We start from the raw sequence: 6,390 nt of genomic DNA, 5'->3' as shown, positions 1-6,390 counted from the left end.
CCAGTAGAAGAGTGACCTTTTCACAGAGGAGGAGGTGGCTGCACAAATAGGTGGAATGCCTCGAAGCCACGCAGCCATAAGGTAACACGGGGACTCAAATCCAGCTGATGTATGAGGTCACACAAGCCCAGGGCAGTGAGGCCCCCTCTGTCTTCTCATGTGGAGAGTCTCCTTGTTTTGGCAACCTTGTAGGCCTGAAATTTGATCTTACTAATAAAATTTATTGTTGCCTTTACAGTATCCTGAATCATTATTTGAATATGTATATTTTATTTCCCAGGAGACTCTAAAGACTTCAAGAAGTCTGTATTTGATTTATCATTTAATTCTCATCGACTGTGGCACATTGAGGACATTTTTGAATGAATACATAAAACCATTTTCTGCCATGGATGGGGACAACAAACTCTCTTTGGTTTATTCTACTCATTTAACAAATAGTGTTTGAACCTGTAGTAGGGGAAAGGCACTTGGTTAGTTAGGTCGGGGCAGCAGCAAACAAAAGGGAGCCAGGCCCAACTCTTACAAAACCTATTTTTGAATGCGAGAGACAGAAGTTTTTGAAATATTCACACCAATAACTGTGTAACACAAGACTCTGATAAATGCTGCAAAGAAAAATTACAGAGTGAGACGCGAGATGTAAAGAGGGAGAGATACCTGACTGTTGTGGAGAGGCAGGGAAGGAAGTCCTCTTAGAAGAGCCTCTTTGAAATACACTTTAAAAAAAATAATTTAGAGTTAACTAGAAGGAGAGGTGGAGAAACAGGGAGAGAGAGAGTGTGAGAGAAAGAGGAATGTGTATTGAGAAGAGATGTTTCATCGCTTAATGCAGAAGGGATGTAATTTGAGCATATCAAGTTTCAGAGACATGAAAGAGTTTGCTGGATTGGAGACACAGGAAAGTGAAATAATCCTGAAGACATAGGAAGGGGCCAAAAATGCAAATCTCATTTGTCCTTTTCAATCTTTAAGGTTTTTTTTAACCCTAAACCAAACTGATAAAAGTGGTATATAGATAGGGGCTTACAGATACTTCTAACGGCTTGTAAAGGGACAATACTAACCTGGGACAAGCTTGATTGTATTTGGTACCATGGAGGTTCATTGGGTAACACTTTCTGGCCCCTCATCAAACATCCACGAGAATGTATTTAATGTAACAAGTATAGCTCGACTTATCTCTGTACCTTTCCCAATGACCAGATTATCACAAGGTGACTTCCTCTTTCTGCCTCTCTCTTTCACAGAGTAAGAGATCTCTCTCCTTTTAGAATCTAGTGACTCATAATCAATTCTTATATGCATTAGAATTACCTGAGATAATTTTTAAGCCCTCCCACTACCATTCCCTAAAAGTTCTGTTTTATCAGATACAAAAACCCTGTATTTTTAGAAAGAACTTGCAGGTGATTCTTATATCTAACCAGCATGGTGAATGACTGTTTTTTAGGCATGCATTGAGAAATATGTTACACTCTGATGTCATCTTCTCCTTGTAGTGAAGCCAAGGAGAGAAAATACTTGCTTAGGAAAATCCAGGGAGATTTCCTTAGTCATATGATAGTTATCTTTACATGTAATAGCTGAAGCTTAATTTCTTCCAAAACACCATTGTTGAGAGGGTTCTGGGAAGAGCTGGAAGCATCAGAAATATGTCTCCCACCTAGACAAAAATTGCACTGGCAGAATCTGTCTTATGTAACTATTTCGGAACTCTGGAGTCTATTGAAGGCTTGCAATTCCCAGAAAGAAGTCTTAGACAGTAAATTGCAGCTAATTTCAGTCCATTTCAGCTCTTACCTCAGTAGCAATGTGGCAGGCAATGTGCCCAGCAATGTGGCAGGCAGCTGTGCACTTGGTCCTGAAGCAGCTTTCACACAGTTGGAAGGAGCCAGGGTGGACAAAAAGAACCCTGTCTTCAAATGTCAGCAATCTGTGTCTAATCCCTAATTGCTGCTCTGATCACAAAGGTGCAGACAAAGAGGTGGGCAGCCATTATTGTTGTACCTCTCCCCATTGTTGCAGGCCCCTGCCCCTCAGGCTGAAGTGGCTTGTAAGGGATGTAAAGGGCCACTGGTCTCTCCTCACAACCGTTTATTTTTGTTTTTCTCCTTTTGATAACCAGATAGTATAGACTAGGACATTCAAAAGCAACTGCACATATGGGGAAAATTACAAAGTGACTATGTATGCCCAGAAAAAGGTACAGGCTGAGAGAAGATGTCAGAAGACTTTAAATTTGCACCTCAGGCTGATCCTTCTTGTAGAGACAGCCTACAACAATAAAAAACATACACAAAACAACAGAAAACAGCAAACCCAGGTAAAGGGAGACTCTGATTTCCAGAGTTAGTGTATTATTATATTCAAATATCATTTTCAACAATAAAATCATACCACCAACAAAAAAAGAAAAATAGGAAGTCATGGCCCATTCAAAGAAAAAAAATTATTCAACAGGCACGGTCCCTGAATTAGACCTAATGGCAAATCCACTAGACAAAGACTTTAAAACAACTGTCTGAAAGATGTTCACAGAACTAAAGGAAGATGTGGAGAAAGTAAAAAACACATGTATGAACAATATGGAAATATTAATAAAGAGATAACCTAAGAAGAAACCAAAAAGAAATTTTGGAGCTGAAAATTATACTAACTAGAAAGAAATAATCATTACATGAATTCAAGGCAGATTTAAGCAAGAAGAAGAAAGGATCAGCAAACATAAAGATAGGACAATGGAAATCATCAAGTCTGAGGAACAGAAAGGAAAGAGAGTACAGAAAACTAAACAGAGCCTAAAGGACATGTGGAATATCATCAAATAAGCCAACATATGCATTGTGGAAAACAAAAGTAGTAGAGGAGAGAAAGAGTAAAATAGAATATTTGAAAAAATAATGGATGAAAATTTCCCAATTTGATGAAAGACATGACTATAAATATTCAACAAGCTCAACAAACTCCAGATAAGATGAACTCAAAGAGATCAATACTGAGACACATTATAATCAAACTCTGAAAAGTTAAAAAAAAAAATGAGAGAGAAAATCTGGAATGCAGTGAGAAAGGTGACTCATTACATGCAAGGGATCCTCAGGAAGGTTATCAGCCAATTTCTCAGCAGAAACTTTGGAATCTAGAAGGCAAGGGGCCAATATATTCCAAATTCTAAAAGAGAAAAAGCTGTCAAGCAAGAATCCTATATTTGGCAAAACTGTACTTTAAAAGTGAGGGGGAAGTTAAATTCCCAGATAAACAAAACCTCAGGGGGCTTGTTACCAATAAATTTGCTTTGCAATACATTCTAGAGAAAGTCTTGGAGGGTGGAATGAAAGAACACTGACTGTAACTCAAAGCTGTATGAAGAAATAAGGATCTCAATAAAGGCAAATACATGGACAATTGTAAAAGCTGGTATTATTGTATCAATAGCATGCAACTGCACTTTTTGTTTTCCATATAATTTAAGAGACTAATAGATTTTTTAAAAAAATTATTCGTATAAAAAGCTAGTATTATTGCAACTTTGGCTAGTAACTCCACATTTTGTTTTCTCCATAATTTAAGAGACTGATGGATTCAAAATAATTACAGGGAAATCTTGGAGATATTGCAGGTTTGATTTTAGACCACAGCAATAAAGCAAACATTGCAATAAAATGATTCACATGAAATATTTGGTTTCCAAGTGCATATAAAAGTTATATTTATGTCACTCTACTGTAGTCTATTAAGTGTGATATAGCGTTACATCTAAAAATACTACATACCTTATTTATAATCCTCTATTGCTAAAAAATGCTAACAATCATCTGAGCCTTTAATGAGTTGTAAACATTTTGCTGATGGAAAGTCTTGCCTCAATGTTGATGGCTGCTGACTGATCAGTCTAATGGTTGGTGAAGATTAGAGTAGCAGGGCAATTTCTTAAAAGAAGACAACAATGAGGCTTGCCACATTGATTGACTATTCCTTTCACAATAGGAAAAGTATGCAATGCTGTTTGATAGTATTTTACCCACATGACCACTTCTCTCAAAAATTGCAGTAAATCTTCTGAAACCCTGCCACTGCTTTATCCGCTAAGTTTATGAAATATTCTAAATCCTTTGTTGTCATTTCAACAATGTTTACAGGATCTTTACCAAAAGTAGATTTTATCTCAAGAAACTACTTTCTTTGCTCATCCACAAAAAGCAACTTCTCATCCATTCAAATGTTATCACAATATTGCAACAATTCAGTCCCACCTTTTGGCTCCACTCCTAATTCTAGTTCTCTTGCTATTTCTATCACACCTGCTCTTACTTCTTCCACTGAAGTCTTGAACCCTTCATACTCATCCGTGAGAGTTAGAATCAACTTCTTCCAAACTCCTGTTAATGTTGATATTTGGAGCTCCTTCTATTAGAGGAATCACTGTCTATGGCAGCTTTCTTTAAGAAAACATTTTTCTTAAATAGTAAGACTTGAAAGTCAAAATTACTCCTTGATCCATGGGCTATGGTATGGACATTGTGTTTGCAGGCATAAAAACAATGTTAATCTCTATCAAAGCTGTTGGTTGACCAGGTATATTGTCAATATGTAGCAATATTTGGAAGGAATTCTTTTATTCTTAGCTTTAGATCTCAGAAATGGGCTTGAAATATTCAGTAAACCAGGCTGTGAACAGATGTGCTGTCATTCAGGCTTTGTTATTCTATTTCTAGAACACAGGGTAGATTTAACATCATTCTAAAAGGCCCTATAATTTTCTGAATGGTAAATGAGCATTGGCTTCAACTTAAGGCTACCAGCTGCACCAACCCCTAACAAGAGAGTCAGCCTGTCCTGTGAAGCCAGGCATTGACTACTACTCTCTAGCTATGAAAGTCATAAATGGCATGTTCTTCAAATATAAGACTGTTTCATCTACATTGAAAATCTGTTGTTTAGTGTAGCCACCATCTTCAGTGATCTTACTTAGATCTGGATCACTTGCTGCAGCATTTACATCAGCATTTGCTGCTTCACCTTGCCCTTTCATGTTATGGAGGTGGCTTCTTCCCTTTAACCTCATCAACCAACCTCTGCTAGCTTCCAACGTTTCTTCTGCAGCTTCTTCACCTCTCTCAGTCTTCACAGAATTGGAGAGAGTTAGGCCTTGCTCTGGATTAGGCTTTGATTTAAAGGGAATGCAGTGAGTGGTTTGACCTTCTATGCAAATCACTAAAACTTCTCCATATCATCAATAAGGCTGTTTGGCTTTCTTATCATTTGTGTCTTCACTGGGTTAGCAATTTTACTTCAAGAACTTTTCCTTTGCATTCACAACTTGGCTCACTGTTTGGCTCAAGACTCCTAACTTTCATTCTGTCTTGGCTTTCGTCATGCCTTCCTCACTAGGCTTAATTGTTTGTATTAATAGCGTTCGATTTAATCCGAGAGACATTCTTCCTTTCGCGAAACCCTTAGAGGCCATTGTAGGGTTGTTAATTGGCCTGATTTTAACATTGCTGTGTCTCCAGGAACAGGGAAGCCTGATGAGAGAGACAAGGAATGGCCAGTTGGTGGAGCACTCAGGAAGCACAGATTTATCTATTAAGTTCACAATCTTATATGGGCATGGTTCATGGCACCCCCAAATGATTACAATAGTAACATAAAAGGCCACTGACATAGATCACCATAACAGATATAAAAATGATGAAAGAGTTTGAAATTTTTGAGAACTTCCAAAATGTGACACAGAGTTATGAAATGAACATGTGCTGCTGGATAAATGATGTCAATACACTTGCTTGATGCAGGGTTACCACAAACCTTCAGTTAAAAATAAAACCAAAAAACCAATACCACAATATCTGTGAAAAGGCAAAGTCCAATAAAAATAATGTATGCCTATATAAAATACTGATCGGTCATCTTCAAAAGTCTCAAGTTCTGAGAGCCAAAGACTGAAGAACTGTCCCAGATTGGAGCAGGTAAGGAGACATGACAATAAATGCAATATGCGCTCCTGGATTGAAGCCTAATGCAAAAGAGGACATTAGTGGGTCAACTGACAAATTTGAATAAAATATGCAGATTAGTTAATATTTTTGTATTAATGTTAATTGCCTCATTTTGATCTTTGTGCTGTGGTCCAAATGTTAATATTCATGGAAGCTAGATAAAAGGTACATGAGGATTCTTTGTACTATTTTGCAGCTTTTTAAAGCCTGAAAAGTAAATTGTGTAATTAAAAAACCAAATTTAATTTTTTAAAACTCGATAAGACCTAGGAACAATAATGGAGGGAAAATACAAAATGTTATTAATGAAAAAAGATTCAGAATATAATTATTGGCATAATTTTCCCAACTTCAAGAAACAATTGTGCTTTTTATTTTGTGCTTTTTC

This window comes from Pongo abelii, chromosome 3 (assembly GCF_028885655.2).
Source record: "Pongo abelii isolate AG06213 chromosome 3, NHGRI_mPonAbe1-v2.0_pri, whole genome shotgun sequence".
Taxonomy (NCBI): Eukaryota; Metazoa; Chordata; class Mammalia; order Primates; family Hominidae; genus Pongo; species Pongo abelii.
Note: the sequence above shows the minus strand (reverse complement) of the source record.